Source organism: Dasypus novemcinctus, chromosome 2 (genome assembly GCF_030445035.2).
Source record: "Dasypus novemcinctus isolate mDasNov1 chromosome 2, mDasNov1.1.hap2, whole genome shotgun sequence".
Taxonomy (NCBI): Eukaryota; Metazoa; Chordata; class Mammalia; order Cingulata; family Dasypodidae; genus Dasypus; species Dasypus novemcinctus.
In genome coordinates, this window is record NC_080674.1 from 158,026,782 (window position 1) to 158,045,696 (window position 18,915).

The 18,915-nt window shown below is 38.0% G+C and overlaps 1 pseudogene; it reads left to right on the forward strand.

The window, feature by feature from the left end:
* Positions 1-17,979: 17,979 nt before the first annotated feature.
* Positions 17,980-18,439, forward strand: LOC101434295 (ubiquitin-conjugating enzyme E2 D3 pseudogene; annotated as a pseudogene).
* Positions 18,440-18,915: the final 476 nt, after the last annotated feature.

Sequence of the window (18,915 nt, forward strand, 5' to 3'; positions counted from 1 at the left end):
GGATGAAGTCTGCTCTCTGACTTCCTTACCAGAAGGCCAGTCTCTAAAAATGACTGGTAGAACATGGCTGGTAAAGTTATCCAAAGTCTTCATTTGCTAGGGCTGCTTTACAGAAGTACCACAATTGAGTGCCTTAAAAAACCAGAAATCTATCGTCTCACAATTCCGGAGGCTAGAAGTCTGAAATCAAGGAGACAGAAGGGCCATGCTCCCTCTAAGGTCTGTAGGAAAGATTCTTTTTCATGTCTCCCTCCTGCTCTCTGGTGAGGATCAGCAATCCTTGGCATTCCTTGGCTAGTGGCATAGCTAGTCTCTTTTGCTGTCATCACAGGGTCTTCTCTCCACTGTGTCTCTGCTCCTCTTCTTATAAGGATGCCAGTCATATAGGATAAAGAGCCCAGCCTACGCCAGTGTGACCTCATTTAACATAGCTATATGTGTTTATAATGAATCTCTTTCCAAATAAGGTCACATTCACAGGTACCAGTAACTAGAACTTGATTCAGACATAACTGTTGGGTGGTATGGCACAATTCAACCTATAACATACAAGTTAGTTGCTGTTTCCCATGTTTTTCTTTCCTTTGGGTTTGTCCCCAGATCTAGGACCTGAAACTTATCTTATTCCACAGTTATATCACAAGTTCTTTAAAGAGCAAAGCATATGCCTTGCTATCTTTGTAATCCAGTTGTGCATCTATTCAATCAATCTGTATTAATAGAGTAGACTTGGCCCTATGCTCTTGGAGCTTATATTCTGTGGAGGAAATTTGCCACACTTGGTTCAACATCTTGGGTAGAACTAACATTATACAAATATGTTTAATGTAACTGAATGCTGAATTAAAATTAAGCAACATTTCCATTGCATTATATTGGAGTCACATTATTCACGCATGAAACACATGAAAACCTAATTATATGTTCTCTGCAAAAAGGGAAAGAGAGAAAATAGATTCATGCCCTTCTGAACTGTGTTCTGGTCTCAACTTAATCAGAGATTCAAGAATCACAATTCTCACTACAGTGACCTATACCAGTTTCCAAAGATTTCAAGTAGGTATGTGTTTTGTTGTCATTGTTTATTACCTTTTATTCTCTTCTTTCTTTATTTTCTGAAAGATACAAGGCAATCAATAAGACCACTTAAAAACACTCCTTGAAGAGACTCTTAAAAGAAATTGAAAATATCGACTATGACTTCATTCATTCATCTTTTCACCAAATATTTATTAAATGTCCACTCTCTGCTAGATATTAGAAATATATCCAGGAGCAAAAAAATTTAAAAAGTCCTTCCTCATGGGACTTTAAGCCCAGGGAGGAAGAATGATATTGACATATTACCACGCAGTGTCACTGGGGGATCAGGAAGGACTGTCCTGGGGAGGGACTTATAAGCAGAAACCTGAATGATGGGTAGAAGATAGGCAAAGGAAAATAGTGTGTGTCTTGGGGTGGGGCTGGGGAAGGCACGGTCACAGAGTAAGAGGTGAAAAGCACTATTTCTAAAAGAGAATAGCAGGAGGCTGCAATGTAGTGACCCAGATCAGATATTTGTCTGCCGGTTGTCAACCACTCCTCTTCCCTATCCTTTTTAAAAACCACCCAGTCCCTGCAATCCCTTGTCAAACTGCCTCCAGAGTGGTGTTTCTAGTCTCATCATTCCCCTGCTAAAACTGCTTTAGTTATTCTCACCACCTACAACACCATCAGAACTGGACTTCTCTCTCCCTTCTTATTACTCTCAATTCCCCTTAGCCCCAAGTTGGTCGCCACTCTCAGAACCTTCCATGCACTCTATGCTTGTGCATATGCTGGTATCGCTTCCTGCAATTATTTTCCCAATTTTCTAGCTCACCAATTTCTGCTCATCATTAAAAGCTTCAGTCCTAATGTCATCATCTCTAAAAAGCTTCTGCTATCTATCTGTTCCTCCTAAATCAGCACGCATCATATTATATTCTCAGTAAGCCTATAACTATTTTCTCCTCTGCTGTATTATGAGTTCACAGTTGGCACAGGTGTTCAGTTAATGTTCTATGAACTGGCTGAATTAAATTTAATTAAAACGAATCTGGGTTGTATCTACAGATAAACAAGGAAAACATGGTGTATTACCCCAGATAACCCCGAAGTTAAGTGCCAACACCTTATCCAGATCTGTCATTAAAATGTTAGCAACTGCTTGTACAACCCGAAGTCTGATTACAATTTTAAAATCCACAGATACATCAAAAATAGAGGGTAATAAATACTTTTCAAGAGACGGGGGAGGGGAATTACCCAGTTGGCACATCCCACAGCCTGAAAGTCCTCACTACATTCCAGTTCTCTAACCTCATCGGTTACAAGACTGCCTTGAAAAATCCTTGTCATTTGTAACATGAAAACAGAATTGCAAAAATAATAAAAAATCAAAGATACACAAATAAGATAAAAGCAATTGAATATACTGCCAAAACTTGTCTGTTAGAACTGAAGCCTATTCAAATAAGAAACCTCCCTGTATGTTTCATTGTTAGTTCTTTCTCATATTCAAGTGAAGCAAACATGACCAAACCCAATAAAGCTGTCCTTCAAGAACAAGTAACTCATATTGTTCTCAAAGAACAAAGTTAAGTTAAAGTAACAACGTTGGAATGTTAATTAACAGGAAGAGTACACATCAAGGAAATGGAAGCCAGACCTATAAATACATTTAACAAAACACATCCACGTGGACACATGCTTAAGTTTTCAGAATTTCTTAAGAAAAGAAACCTTAAATCCTAAAGATAACCATTAAAGTACATCAATATAAAATAAAGTTTTTTAAGCGCTCCTGTTTAAACACAGGGAAAGGACTACTGGAGTTCTAATTCTATACAATTCAATAAACTGTCCGATCACTCCCAGTTGCCAGACCCCTTGGCACGCCTTCTCCCAGGACGTGAGGTTTGTAAAGCTCACCAACAGGTTCAGAGCCCTGTGTGATTCATCAGTGAGGAAGCCAGGGTTCTGAATTTCATTCTATCCTTGCACCCAGTTCCCGAACGTTACTGCGCATGCGCATGAAGCTCGGGTCTGCTGCATTCCCAGCCTGAAGTCCCTGCCTTGGTTGTCAGCCCAGAGGCCCGCCCCTCCGGTACCTCTACACCTCTAGGTCGCTCTCCTTGCGTCATTCCTCCCTCCCTCTTCACCACCTCTAGAAATGAAGTCCAGGGTCAGACACCAAAAAGCACTGGGCAGTGTCTCTATGGCGCTTGCCTTCCCGGTCTCCCTACATTGTTTTGGCTGCCTGATTGGGCATGGTTTATTTTTTATTGATCTATGAGATCCACACGTTGTCTGAATGACCGTAGGCTTGTGGTCATGCCGTTTAGGTAATTTGTCCTCCCTGTCGGATGGAAATTATTCATTAAGGCTGTATAATATAGTGGTTAAGAAAAGGCCTTGGAGACAGAGAACACTGGGGCCAAATTTAGGTTTTCCATTTCTGAGAAACCTTGGGCAAATGCCACAACCTCAGTTTCAGTCCCTGCTTCTCAAAAGGGACACTAGCAGTTTCTTATTGATTTGCCAATAGGAACAAATTAATGTATATAGAGTACATGGTATTGTGCCTGGCACATAAGAAGAAAGCAATAAATGGTAATTTAAAAAAATAATAACAGAAATCTGTGACTATAAGTGTGTTCCTAAGGCACACTGAGGGGTTCTAATTTAGGTTTTGGCCATTCTTGATCTTCTCCCCAACTTCAGCCTACCACAACCAAGTCCTGCCTGACCTGAGATACAATATCATGAACCTCCCTATTAAAACAGATCATCACTGTTACAGGGACAGACTTAAGCAAAGTGGTTTCACTGAAATGAAAGGAAAATATCCACCCCCACCCCCACGCTTCCCCAATTACACCCTTTGGTGGATACTTTAAAAATTCTCTTCATTTTAGGTAAAAAGGAAAAACATAGTTTTAAGTTCCAAGAGCAGGAGCTTTGCTCTTTTGCATGATTGGGTATTTGTTTCTTCCCTGTCTGACACATAGTAGGTGCATTTAACTTTTAAATTATCAAGGCATAAAACATCAAAACAGACTCTAAATGAAATGCATGAATTCAAACTGATTACAGCCATGTGTTAAAGATCTTAATGGCACAAAGATCCCCACACAGAATTCTGCATTGCCTGAAATTAACAGAAGGGACCAATATTGTATAACAAAGGGTAGGGAACAGGAGAACCAACTTAGTTCCTCCATATATGGAGAAATATTTCTAGAGTCTGTGGTTGCCTTAGTATCCTTGCTAGAGTAGAGGAAGATCCAGGGAGAATTTGGTGGGAACTGGCAGCCTGAGTAGCAGAAAAGAATGAAAATCAGGGAAGGGGCATATATAATAAAAGGTTTCAAATAGCTCTTGTGCTATTTCTTCAATTGGATGATAGTTATTGTTTAACTGTATATATGTATTGCATATGCTCTTTTGTATGTATGGTATATAACAAAATAAAGAAAAGAGGGCGATAAGGAAAACAGAAGTCAGTGTTCTCAAGTATAAATGGGGTCTTAATTTGGGAAAATTACCAAGTGAAAAAGCATGAATACATTAGCCTTTGAGGCATTTTCTTTCTTATCCAACATCCAAAGACCTCTTGGACACTTTTCTTTAATAAGGACAAGAACTTACTTTTCTAAAACAGTCCTAAATTGACCAGGAACCCAGCTCATATTGAATGTACCCACTCTACAGAGAAAAGTGTGACTGCAGTAGGCTGGAGGAGGGCATTGTGTTGCCAGTTAACACAATCTGAATACTTCCACTTTCCTTCTGAAAGTTTCCATAAAAAGCAAGCCAAAGAATCAAGAATATCTTCTTGAAGAAACTTTTGGTCAAAAAAGGGACCTCACCCACTTCACAGATTATTGGGTTTCACAGGCCAATTCAATTTCTTTTTTATACTTATTTATTGCAAAATAGAGTAAAAATGATAGAAATACAAGATAAAAATCACAATCTTTAGGAATTGTCATGTCATGTTATCTCTTACCCATATATATAGATACAGTTTTCACATACTGGCAGTAATGTAATAAATATAATTTCTTATACCATTTTACTTAATGTTAAGCCATACGGATGTATCCATTTAGCTTCTGTCTTTTTTTCTCTCTTCCCAAATCCTTTCTTCTACTCTTCTCAATGACTTCCCTAAAACAGGGACTAATGAGAAAACTAAAAATAATTTAAACACTGAAAGATCAATATAATGTTGCAATTTTTTTAAATAAATACATTGATAAAATTATCTCCTTTCATAATTTATTTCATAAAAGACATTTTATGATCAAAAAGAGAGGAAATATTTATAATAAGATTTCTCATGAAATAGTTGCAGGCTTATACCATTCTTCTTAGTAATGGTTCTTATTTTTCTCATATTGCCTTGGAATGACTAAAATTCTCACCTGAACCAGATACTGGCATTGAAGAACCACTTATGAAGACCAGCGATCTTCAAAATGGTATTCTAGAAAATTCTAGGAATTCTCTGGGGTTGTCACAATAGCATAGGAAGAAAAAGAGCACCCAACGAATCAGAATCCTCTACTCCACTTCAATTCAGAGAAGTTCTCCTTTTATTTATTTTTTATATTGGGTTACTGTAAGATTTATCAGTTCCACCAGTGGCCAGCTGTGTGAACATGGGCATATTATTAATTTCCTAGGTTCAGATTTCTTCCTTACCAGGTTCACCGGTATTCTATTTGTACCTACTTCATAGAATTTTTGTAAGTTTTAAATGAGTTAATACATGATTGCTTAAAATATTCATAGTACAGAAGTATTCAATAAATATTGTTTAAAAAAATTAGAGGATTGTTGGTTACAATCCTCATCAATGAACTCACCGCAGGAATTGTCTTTACAGAATATCTAAGAGATATTATGAAGTTTCTTCTTGGACCCCTTGAAAGATAAGAAACTCACTGCTTCCTAAGGTAGTCATTAGTGGGGAACTCTTTCAAAAATTTATTATCTTTATCAAGCTTAGATTGATGCCCATATTAGTTATGCCTTCAATTGTCCTAGATACAGCTCTTAGGGCAACAGTCTAATTAAGAACCCTTTGGTAATTTTTAAGGAAGTTCTTATGTACTTACTGAGTTCACTAATAATAACTGAAAAAAAACCTTATACTAGGTCCTACACTAAATGCTTTAAGCATGTTTTCACTTAATTCACAAAACCATTCTATGAATATGGGACTTTTAATAACATTACTTTAGTAAACTGCTTGAAGAAGGTGTTCTGAAACCTAAGAGCTCAAAAAAAAAAATTGATAAGTAAATGAATGAATATGCTTTCTTCTCACTGAAGAAAAACGAGGCTTAATGAGTACAAATATGTCATCCAAATGAGTAGGATATGGTAGAGCTATGATTGACTAAGAGCTCTGCTTGTCTGCAGAGTTCAAGTTCTTAAAAACACTTTCTGCACTGTGCACCCTAGGAAACATCATAATCTCTATCTCTGACCACTCATCACCACAGCTTCTGTTTATTCATTACAATAAATGTTGAGTTCTCTGTCACCCGGCCTTTCTGGGTCATGGGCTCTATATTGATTATTGGTATAGATAGTACTTTCCAGCCCATGAACCCCAAAATCAAGAGGCACTGCCAGTGGTCTTGCCATAGAGTTATGGAATAGCTCTATCAGAAATTATCATTTCACAAATTTTTGTAGCCTTTATTAAAGGGCATAAATGAAGAATGTTTTGCTGAAATCTTGATTCAAGATAAGCTGATTATTAATATTTGGCATAATGAGAAGTACAATATGCTGCTTTTTCTTTGGACAACTACAATGCAGCTGATAATACCACTAGCTAAGTTTGCCCCTAGACATGGATATCTCTAGTTATTGACCCATCAAACTGGACTTGGAATCATGGCCAATGTCTCAAGTATAGCCCAGCTTCTGCATCACTGGATACTTAAGATATCCATAGGTTCCTTCAATCCTATCCTTCAGGATGCCAGTGAGCTTCCCCCTAGAAACCTTGAAAAATCAACTTCCAACAGAGACCAGGTATATTCCCAACAGATGCTTGGCTTGCTCTTTCACTAGCCCAACCTGCTGCACCATCAAATTTAAGGTTCTCAAGAAAGTAATTTCCTAGTATTACATTACTAGGACATGGTCCTGCTTAAGTCTTTTTGATTAAGACAGGTGAATAATTTTCTCTGGCTTTGTCCAGTCTGGAGCCTGACCTGGCAGGTCCACAGTAGAAGGATGGTCTGGATAAAGGAACTAAGACAACTGGTGCTGATGCCATACTGATCAATGGCACTCTTGCAGAAAATGAGCCCTGAATCAAGGAACATGTCTTTAAGACTTAGATTGCACATTAACTAGTTCAGAGATCCTGGACAATTCACCAACTTCTCTAAGACCCAGTGTCTTCCTCTGTAAAATATAGTTGATGGTAATACCCACCACAGACTTGTGTGTGAATCCAATGACATGTAATGTGTGAAGGCACAATGAACTGTTTATGCACCATCCAAATGTAAAGAATCATTAATTTGGGTCATAATATGTAATCATCTTTAACAGGAAAAACTTTCCCATGATTCATTGAGTCTTTTAAAACTGTTTCAGGGTCCTATTCTGGGAAGGAGTCATTTCTTAATAGACATGACACATATGGCCAGAATATATTGCCAGCCTCAATTAATGGACTAAGCTGATAATTGCAGGTCATTTTTCTCACCTCCACCTTACTGCCCTTGGCCACTGTAACAGTCATGGTTCTACCAGAGAAACAGAACCAGTAGCATAGTATCTCTATAATTGCATGTCTACTCCCAATTCTGACTCAGGTGGAGCAGGGAGAAAGGCAGCTATTAGAGCAGCTGGGTAACTTCAGCAACCTGCCCTACTGGTTATGCTCCAAGTTCCTGAAGAATCTGCCAGCATTTCACCTCCAGGCATGGCTGGTGGGTGGAAGAGATATTCAGTCAAAGCAAAAAGTGCCTCCCATACATAGTGTGTGTGAGCCCACTCTGCTTCATGTGAATCGGGGGGATCCTGAAGGCAAGGCTGAGATTTTGATATTTGGGTGGCCTTAATAACAGTACAGTATGACAAAGCCAGGCTGACCAGGATTTAGCAGACTACAGTCACCAGCTCTGGGTGCAAAGCTCAGAGAAGGGCCCTCTCTAGGAGACTGGGAAGCAGCAGATCCCTGATGCAGCTGCCCAAAGACCCATTATCAGTTTGTAATAGCAGCTCCAAGGCCCTAGGGTGGAAGCCAGGCAAGGGTTAAAGTAGAAGCCTTTTCTTGAGACCAGTTATTCTATATCCTGCTTCTGTCCCAGAAGCTGGGAGAAAGATGGAGATTTGTATGTGTATGCTTCCCTGCCATGTTAAATGTTTGCAAATGGAATTTAAAGAGTTCTAATAAAGAATTTAAAAACAAAACAAAATCCTCATGGTTATAGAGATTTATTTCAAGGAATTGGTTTACACTGGGGGCTAGCAAGCTCAAAATCCATAAAGCAGTCTGGTAGGCTGTAAAACTCTCAGGCAGGAACCAAAGGGGCAGTCCACAGGCAGAATTTCTTCTTCATGGAAATTTCAGTTTTGCTTTTAAGGCCTTTTACCTGATTGATGAGACTTACCCATAATATTGAGAATAACTTCTTTTACATAAAGTCAACTGATCGCAAATGTTAACCACATCTACAAAACACCTTCACAGCAATAATCAGATTAGTGTTTAACTGAATAACTGGGTACTATAGCTTAGCCAAGTTGACACATAAAACTAACCATCACAGCCACCTTGAGCATCATGGGAGCAAAAGCCCCTCTTGGTTTAAGTACTTTCATTCATCTTCAGCATCTCAACTGTGAACTTGTGTCCAGGAAATTCCGAGATTCTTTCACCTCAAAGATGAGCAAATCTGTTTTGTCTTTGTTATAATGGCCTTTTCCTCTGTCCAGTCAAAAATTGCTCAATCGCATTCTTTCACGGTTGGAATGGACCATAAAACTCACCTAATCGAATTGCCTAACTACTATATATTACAAAGCATTATTTGAGATCCCTAAGGGGCCATCATCTAGCCTTTGCTTTGGTGCAAAGTTCTCACTGAAAAAACAGCCCATTATGACCTGAGTGTCTTAGTTTGACAAGGCAGTTGTGAAAAATATCACAAAGGGCTTGGCTTAAACAACAGGAATTTATTTTCTCACAGTTTTGAAGCTTGATGGGCCATGTCTTTTCCCTGTATTATTCTTGTGCTGGCTTGCCCAGTCATTGGAGTTCCTTGGCCTGCATCTTTATGCCCATCACATGACAATCTCTCTCTCCTTGTGCCTGTTCTTCTGTTTTCTAATGACATCTGACTTCTACTGACTAATTGCATCTGAATTTCCGCTGCTTATAAGTACTTCTGCCTTATTGGATGAAGGCTCACCCTGATTCAATTTGGCCTTATCCCAATAGGATCTTCAAAGGTCCTATTTACAAACGAGTTCACACCTACAGGACTAGGGATGAGGATTTAAACATACATTGTGAAAGGAATGATTTAATCCACCACATTGAGTTAATAGAATATTCTTAGTTTACTGAGTTGAAATCAACACTGATTCAACTTGTCATCTATGACTGGCCTAAGATTATAAGAGTTTAAAAATATATTATTCATTTGTCCATTCCACATTTATTGAGCACTGAATATAACATGGCATCAATTTACTAAACTAATTCCTTATTACTAGGATCACTTTCTTAGCCTAAGGTCCTTTATTCCTAAATTCCATTCCCATTTCAAAAGAGTAATCTAAGGATTCCCACCATTGCTGTGCAAATCCAATCTAATCATTATTCTGATTCAAAACCCTGAGAGAATCCATGTCAACTAACATAGGCCAAGAATTTAAGCAAACAATCAGATTTTTCCCCCAAAAATAATGGTTTTGTTTTTATTCTAGATGCAGTGGTCACTAAACAACATGAGTTACAGAATTTTATGTGATCTCAAAGTTGAGGTGAATTTGATTCACTATCTCAAAATCAAAAGCCCTTCTATACATACTTAATATATAAGAAGATGTAGAATCATTTATCCAGAATCACATTTTATTATATAGCTGAGTATTTACTCCTTTAAATGTCAAAGCAGATTCTATCAAAAGATTTCAGGTTCAAAACATTATTAAATGGAGACAATAGAGCATAATGGCCAGTGCATTGGCTTTAATGTGAAACAGAACTTTGTTGGGTCCCAGCTTTGTCAGTATGTGACTAGCCCAAATAACTTTTAATTGTCTGCAACTCAGTTTCCTCATTTATACCATGAGGATAATTATAATACCTACCTCACTGAACTGCTGTGAGCTTAAATGCCATAATTCTTGCAAAAGGCTCAATATAGTCCTTTGCATATAGTAAGAATTCAATGCTGGCTAGTTATTATAATGAAATTGTAATATGTCCCTTTACTTCATCCAAGGATTAAGAGCATTATTTAACATTTTCATTTCCCTCAGTGTGAAAATGTCTTAAATATTTTAGAATAAACAAAACTTTCAACTAGTAAGCATGCAACCAGGATTTTTCCCAGGCTTTGCTATTTCCAGGCAATCTAAGGTCACACCTTTAATTTTTATTGAGTTATGTGCCTCATAAATAAAAGAGAATGAATTACTGTAGTGGTTATGAATATGGATTTTGAAGTCAGAGGCCCAGGTTCAAATAATAGGTTTAACAATTACTAGCTCTATGTTCTTGGAAAACGTACCTAGTTCTTCTTTGTTTCAGCTTCCTTTTCTTTAGGAAATATTAATAGTATAAAGCTCCAAGGTTTTCAAGGATTAAAAAGGTATACCACATGCAGCATTCTTAGCAGGGGTCCCGGCAATTAGAGAGTGTTTCATAAATGTCAGCTCTTAGCATTTTGCTTTCCTAAGAAGCATGCAGACTCTAAAAAGGAGAGTGGAATAAATGGGTAAGCTATTTTCAAGAGGTGACCAAGGTTTTTCTAAGCAGGCAAGGAAAGGCAGTGAATAATAAGCATTAAACTACATGGCCCTAATCTGAGACCAGTGAGAATTTCCCTGGGACCAAAAAAAAGAATATTTAACTGAGGAAAGGGTTGGACCCTGGGCCTCAAGAGCTATCCTACAGTTATAAGAGCCTTAAGGTAGCCTGGGGGTAGTGAAGGCTAATGTGTACAGTATTGAGACATCTCTCCTCCATCCCTTAGACAGTGGCATATCATCATAGGCAAACAATTGCTGAGTATATCTGTAATACCAAAAAATTCCTCACTAAACAAGAATGTCAAAACTAGTAAAACAGTTATAGCAAAAGAATACAGGTAGCCCTTTCTACATCCCAGCTACCATTCTAAGTACTTTGTGTATACTAACTCAGTTAAGGTTCAAAACAAGTATATGAGGTTGGTACTACTATAAATTTTATAGATGGAAAAAGTCACAGAAAGGTTAATTAACTTGCCCAATATTACATATCACTAAGTAGCAGACAAGAGATTTAAACACACTAACTCTAGAAGAGGCTACTCTTGACCACTCCATTGCCTTTGTCTGGCTGAAAAGTTAAGAGACAGCTGAGAAATAAGAAGAGGAAAGAAGGGAGAGTGTTATTCTCTGCTGAACTGTGGAGGATGGAGGATGGGTAAGATGGGAAGAGAGAGGAAAGGAGAAAAGTTAGGACACATTTGGGAACTACAGTGAGGACTTGCACACGATTAGTAAGTGGGAAGATAAAGTCAGGCAAGGAAAGATCGCAGGTAAATTTCAGCAATAGAATTGAAAAGAATTGGCAACCCAACTGATATGAATGATGAGAAAGAGTCAGATATTTAGGGTGCTGCCAACATTTGCAGTTTGGGCAATTGTATATATGATGATGTTATTCCATCTCAGTCACAGTCTAATGCTGGGTGTAAAATTAGGTGACCTCAATGTGTTCCAGCTATTTGCACTTTATGTTTCTTACATTTTTCAGGAAATATGGTAATTCTGTTTCCGCTATAGTCTGTAATTCTCCTTGGTGGGTATCATGTCTCATATTACTCCAGCCATTTGATGCCTGAAAAATAGCAGGGCCACAACATGTGGAAGCAGAATTCACAAATGAGAGAAGCAGGTTGAGAAGAAGACGAGTTTAATTTTGGACACCCTAAGGCCAAAGGCACCACTGAATATTCAGGTATAGGAGTTAAACAAACAAGTACAAATTCAGGATCGGAACTCTGAGATAGAAAAAGATAGCAATAAAGATTTTGTACTCATCTGAATGTATAATTGAGGCCAAAGCTAAAACACAATAATAAATATTTGGATCTTATGATTCATAATACACTATAGAGTATATAAGGAATTAGTATACTTCATTGCTTTTAGTAATTCCTCACAAATTCATAAGGTGGATGTGATTATGCACATTTTACAAAGAATAACAGCTTTGAAAAATGAAGTAACTCACAGAGGTTTACTCTTTTCATATAGCTTACAGGAGCTATGTGACTAGGTGTTTTTTTTCTTGCCTCACATCACTGGAATTATTCTACCTGAATTAATATATCAGGGGACTGATATACATTCACTTTGTAGAATTCTACAAGTTCTCAGGAGTGTGTAAGTAAGTGTGCCCCTCTTCCCTCTATAATCAGGATATTTATATATGCTTCCCTGTATCATTTAAAACTTTGCTTAGAATTTTTATATTGTCACCATCTTTCTGAACACTCAGAGGTGTATCTTCCGTACCCAACCTTCCCAGCCCTCTGCCCAAAGCCAGCAGCTGATCAATCCTCTTTCTCTGGGACCATAGGCAGGCTTCTATGAGGGGAGAGCAAGGACAATGGTTGAGGGAAGCTAAGGGATCTTGCAGACCAAAATTTTCCTTCAAACACGCCTCCTGGCTCTGTTAGACACAAGCAATGATGTCTACCAAAATACAGGTTCCACCTACACTCTAATTTAAGAAGGATGACCATATTTTTAGAAGAAATCCTTTTCAATTTCGTGTCGGAAATATTTGCTGCAATCTTAAATAATCTGATAGTGTAGGCCATAGTCAAAAGTGACATATAGAAAGGAATTCATAGGCTAGGCAACTTCCCCAGGATGCAGCCCCTTGCCACTGGAAAGTAGAGCCCTCTCTCTTCTGTGAAGTGATGGGATGCCAAGTATGTAGGGTCAGTTCAAGGAGATTTCCTGAAGGAGGTCCCCAAGTAAGGAGCATAATCCAAGAGTTCATTGTCTTTTACCGGACCCTAGCCCCCAATGTTCTCTTCCTGTGGTTCCCCTGTCCATCCATCTGTGCCAATGATGCAGTCTGCCAGCCTGGTGGTCCATTATCACTTGGCTGGCACTTTGGCAATATCCTACCTGGGGTCCTACAGAGTGAGGATGTGGAGGTCCAGTGAATAGGTTTTTGTATTTGGAATCTATCAAATATAATTGAAAAAGCCAAATTCCTGGGAGGAAAAATAACTCAGAACATTTAAAAAATTCACATATAAATATGCATATATATGAATATGTATAAATATATATATATATAAAAATACCTGTGGAGCTGCCATCAGAGGAAAACTTGCTCAAAATACTTTATTATATAAATTTTTGTATTGTATATTTAAGTTTTATAAGTAAATGTCAATTGAAAGTTATGTTTGGGATTTAAAGTGTTATAAGGAATAGCAGTGGTGTATTAGATTTTCAGATTCATTAGGTTATTTTTCTCACAGCATAAGCTGGTAGCTAATGAGGAAAAGAATAATAACACACTGCTTAAGTTCTCTCCCTAAGAAGGCAACCAGAAGTCACCCAGGTCACAATGAAAACTTCCAGTGACAGGAAATTGATACTTCAGTTTGCACAACACATCCTGGGACAACTTTAATGGTTAGAAAGGGCCATTCATAATTTTTGTTATCTATGTTAAAAATTTAAAAATGGTTTAAGTGTTTTGACAAACCTAAGACAGTTCTGTTGTGCTACGAGCCTGCAAGATAAAATGAATTATATAAACAAAAATATTCTAATAGTTTTAAAGTGATTATGTTCAAAAATACCTTAGTGCTATAGTACTAAATATAGAATAAAATTATCATTGAACCTTAAAATACACATATGGTTAATTTTAATTATTTCTGAAATGAATTATTTATAAAGAAAAACAAGTATAAGATATATCTAGCAGTTTATTCGTATCCCTGCCCTCACTAGGAAAAGAATACAAATCCATAAAAAAGGAGATGTTTAACTTACTTTGACTCTCTTTAAAGGGAAAAATAATAAAAGCATTACTTAAGTGCTATAAATCAAATATGTTGAAATTTGAAAGGTATTCGTCTTTAATAAACATCAGTCCCTAAGATATCTTTGAGCTGTCTCACTACCTTTAAAATTGTTCCAGTAGGAACAACGTTTTTCAGTCATAGTGGTGAAACTTAATGAGAGGAAAATGCTCTCTGCCTTGGTATTTGGCATTTGTCTATTTTCTCTCCATAAAACAATAATAAATTTAGATTTTTATGGTTGGGAAAATGAAGTGTTTCAGAAATAACTTATAATGCACAAAAGGCAAAGCATTCCCAGTGTCACCTCCCGTTGCATACCTTATCTAACACTATGCATTTATTTACTTTTTAAACTAAAATGGACCTAAAGAAAATTTTCCTGAAACTTTCAGTATGGAAGTTGAACCTTTTAAGTTTACTTTTGTTCTACCTGATGGCTAAAAGGCCATTATAGAGCCTCTTTGTACTAGATTTTTTGTTCTCAGCCAGCTGGAGGAATCAGTAACTCCAAGGAAAAAGAACATATATATATTTTTTAATCTACCCCAGGTCAGGGAAAGAAACAGGATGATTTATTTGGTTCATGTCTGTTCTTCACTGAAATCTAAAAAAAATAGAGGAAAAGACTTGAGACGTAAGATTACAACCTTGATTTCTGATAATTAGAAAATATATTTTATAATACCAGGACCTGTTGACATGCCATGATGTAAAAGTCATTGAGAACTGCCCTAGATTGAGGGCATCAAGGAGAGTGCCTTGATCATCCTTGTAATCCTTTCATATATCATTCACTGAGCAAATAACTATTGAATGCCTAAGTACCTGGTACTGGTACTCAGGCACTTAGTGATTATATCTGAGGGTACAAAAATAAAAACCAATAGACATTGTTGGGAGGATGTGAAGTACATAGTTCAGTACCTTGTCTATGACACTCCATAAGTACTTCTTAAATAAACTATAATTGAGTTTAAGGAGTACTTTCATCAAGTGTTTTCGCTACTTGGATATCTCTAATGGATACTCTGAGAATTCAAAGAAACGTGAGAAATGATTTTTTACCTTAAGGAGCCTATGTTTGGGCTTGGGAAACAGATATTAAACAGAATTTGCAGAAAAAAAAAACAATACAAAACCCATGAGATAAATATTAAAGAACACACAATAAATATCACAGGTTATCAGAGGCTGAAACTATACTGCAACACTGGGTGAATGCATTTGGAGCAGCTGACCTTTAGCCTATAATGTGACTAACGATTTCATATAAAGCCTTCAAAAAAAGACACTTCTTTGATAATTTCATGGTTTTCCCTTCACCGACAATATTTACTGTTGCATATTTAACGGCACCACTACATGTTATATAGTTTTCTATATTATTTTCCACATTGAAACACAATTATCTGCTAAAAAGCAAGGCTTTATCATCCCCTTCTTGAGAGTGGGATTATGTCTTAAATCATCTTCTACCACAATGGCCTAACATACAGCCTAGTGCAGCTGGAGGTTATAAAATAAAAGCCTGTTAAACCAATGTTAGATGTTAGCTCTATAAACATACTCTGAAACCATCACAGGCCTTCACAGAAACCAGCTATGCAATCAACAGCCCGTTCCATAGGATTGAAGTGAGAGGAAAAAGTCAGAATGTATGTGAGAGGAAACAAGATGTGTTGGAGACAGGTATTCTTGAAAAGACTGCTGGCCTCCAAAACAGTGTCATTAGATGAAAATAAGCAAGTGACCTGTCACCTCAGCTTAACACAGTTTTTAAATGGGGGTAATATTCAGGCATATCCCTATCATTTGTTGATCTTGGGGCAAGAATTAAAATGGAAGTTCATGTATCATATGCATGCAATATATTTAGCAAAACTATTTAAAAGTTATAGCTAACAAACTTGTAAATCAAATTCTATCTGGACTTCGGGTTGGCAAAGATGGTAGTATTTGATGTTCCAGGGTGTCAATCCCCCACAGAACTGTTGAATAACCAGCAAAAGCTGGCATTACCATCTTCCTCAAAAATCTGGAAGACAGTTTAAGTATTGCACCATCCAGGCGAGTACCAAATTAAAAAAAAAACACAGTTTTAATAAACAGTAGAAGAAGCTTGAGGTGCCCTTGCTGATACCTCCCCAGCCCCTTCTGGCACAGTGTGGAGCAGCCTGTGCTCCTATTGTGGGCCCCCGCTTTGTTCCCGGGTAAGCATAGTAACCCCTACGACTTACTTCAGTGCCTGTATGTCAGTGGCAATCTATCAAAAGGAAGCCTGCAGGACTATTCAGGCAAATTTATCTTTGGCTTGCCCTCTCAAAATTTGCCCTGCAGGTAGAAGCAGCATGCAGACAGCTAAAGCAGTTAAGAAACAATTGATTCACATTGACCTGGGGCAAAGTATAATTGACTTTGAGACACAGAATAAGGAAAAAGTCTACTTCTTAGAGAGTAAACTTTCAGATTCCTGTAAATGGGGAAATCCTAAGGCAATGAGCAGGCACAAGGACAGAAGATGATGCAGGCTCAGAAAAGTTGGAGAGGATCCTGCACTTTATAAACTCTGACAGAGAACACCAAACAACGCAGAGTCATTCTGCAAAGACTTTGAAAGTTGGTTTATGGTTTTGTCTGTTTATTTTACTCCTGGAACTTGAGGATATCTCTGTTATATTTATGATACAGATATAGAAACGGAAGAAAAATACAGCTCAGGAACAAAATTCAAGGTTCATTCTTAAAAATAATAAAATATACAGTATGCAACAAAAGACTACAAGACAAACAGAAATCAATGGACCAGCCAACAGTATAAGATAAAAATTCAGAAATCATCAAGAAAGACCAGACTTCAGATTTACCAAAGACTTCAAAAGAATGATCTTCAACATGTTTGAGGAAATAAAATAAACAAAAAAAAACCACAGGAGAAAACACTAAAGGATTTCAGGAAAATGATGAATGAAAAATATGAAGATCTCAATAAAGAGATGGAAACTTAAAAAACAAACAGTATTACTAAAGTTGGAGACCACAATATGAAATTAGAGAACAGCTTTAGATGCGGGACAGCAACACAGATCAAGCCTGGCTTCCTTTCTTTCCTTCCTCTCCCGGCCACACCTTTAAGCAGAAAGGGAAAGCATCCCGGCATCGCTCCCGAGAGTCTCCTATTTCCCCCCCCCCCCTTGCCTTTCTTTGCCCTAGTGACACCGACTAGGCCCGGGCTCCTCCTCTGCTGGGCTGCAGGGCATGGTCCCTTTTCTCTTATGCCTTTTCCTCTCCCACCCGGGTCTCTTCCTCTCGAGAGGCCGGGAAGTCAAAGTTGTAGTCACCCCTCTGCTCTTCCCGTTACCCTCGCTCCCACTTGAGGCCGAAGCACGGAAGAGAGGCTGTGGGTGGCTTTGCCACCCACCCACCCCGGATCGCAACCGTTTTAAGGGACCTGGATTCATCAGGGTCTCTTTGGGGCCTGTGCGAGTGCTGATCTGCTCCGTTTTTGCAAAAGGTGCCTGTGTCTGGCAGAACCTGTGTGAGACGAAGATAGGATCCTTCCCTGCTGCCCTGATAATCAAGTTTTGGCCAGACCACTGAGTGCACACTGAGCTAGTGCGGAGCCAGACGAAAAGCACAGATTATGGTGCTGAAACGGATTAAAAAGGAACATAGTGATGTGGCCAGGATCCCCCCAGCACAATGTTTTGCAGGTCCAGTTGGGGATGATGTGTTTCATTGGCAAACCACAATTATGGTTTGCCAATTATGGACCTAACGAAAGTCCATATCAAGGCGGTGTATTCTTTTTGACAATTCATTTTCCTACAGACTACCCCTTCAGACCACCGAAGGTTGCATTTACAAGAATTTATCATCCAAATATTAACAGTAATGGCAGCATTTGTCTCAATATTCTAAGATCACAGTGGTCTTCTGCTTTAACTATTTCTAAAGTTCTTTTATCCAACTGTTCACTGCTATGTGATCTGAACCCAGATGACCCCTTAGTGCCAGAGATTGCATGGATACATAAAACAGAAAGAGGTAAGTACATCTTGGTAAGAATATCTCGGGAATAGACTCAGAAGTATGCCATGTGATGCTACCTTAAAGTCAAAATAACCTGCATTATAGCTGGAATAAACCTTAAATTACTGTTCCTTTTTTAAATTTTCTTATCCAGCTGCTCCCCTATCAGAGCTCATCTTTTTTTATTTTTTATTTTGTTTACCTCACTCCATCCATTCACATGCTCATCTGAGAAGACTTAAGTTCTTCCAGCTTTGGACAATAACTGCTTTTAGAAACTATAAAGTAGTTATAAGAAAAGTTGCCCAAGATTCAGAATTTTTTTAAAAAATGGAGCATGTGCATTATGTGGCCAGTGTCTTCACTCTAAGTTGGTTATGAGACTAAAACCATTCCTCACTGCTCTAACATGCTGAAGAAGTCATCTGAGGGGGAAGGAGACGGATGTTCCGTTGTCACATCAAAGGAAGCAGCATTACTCTATAGCAACATCCATTTTTTAAGCCTTCCATTGTTGGAGATTTAAGGTTACATGATAAACTTTATG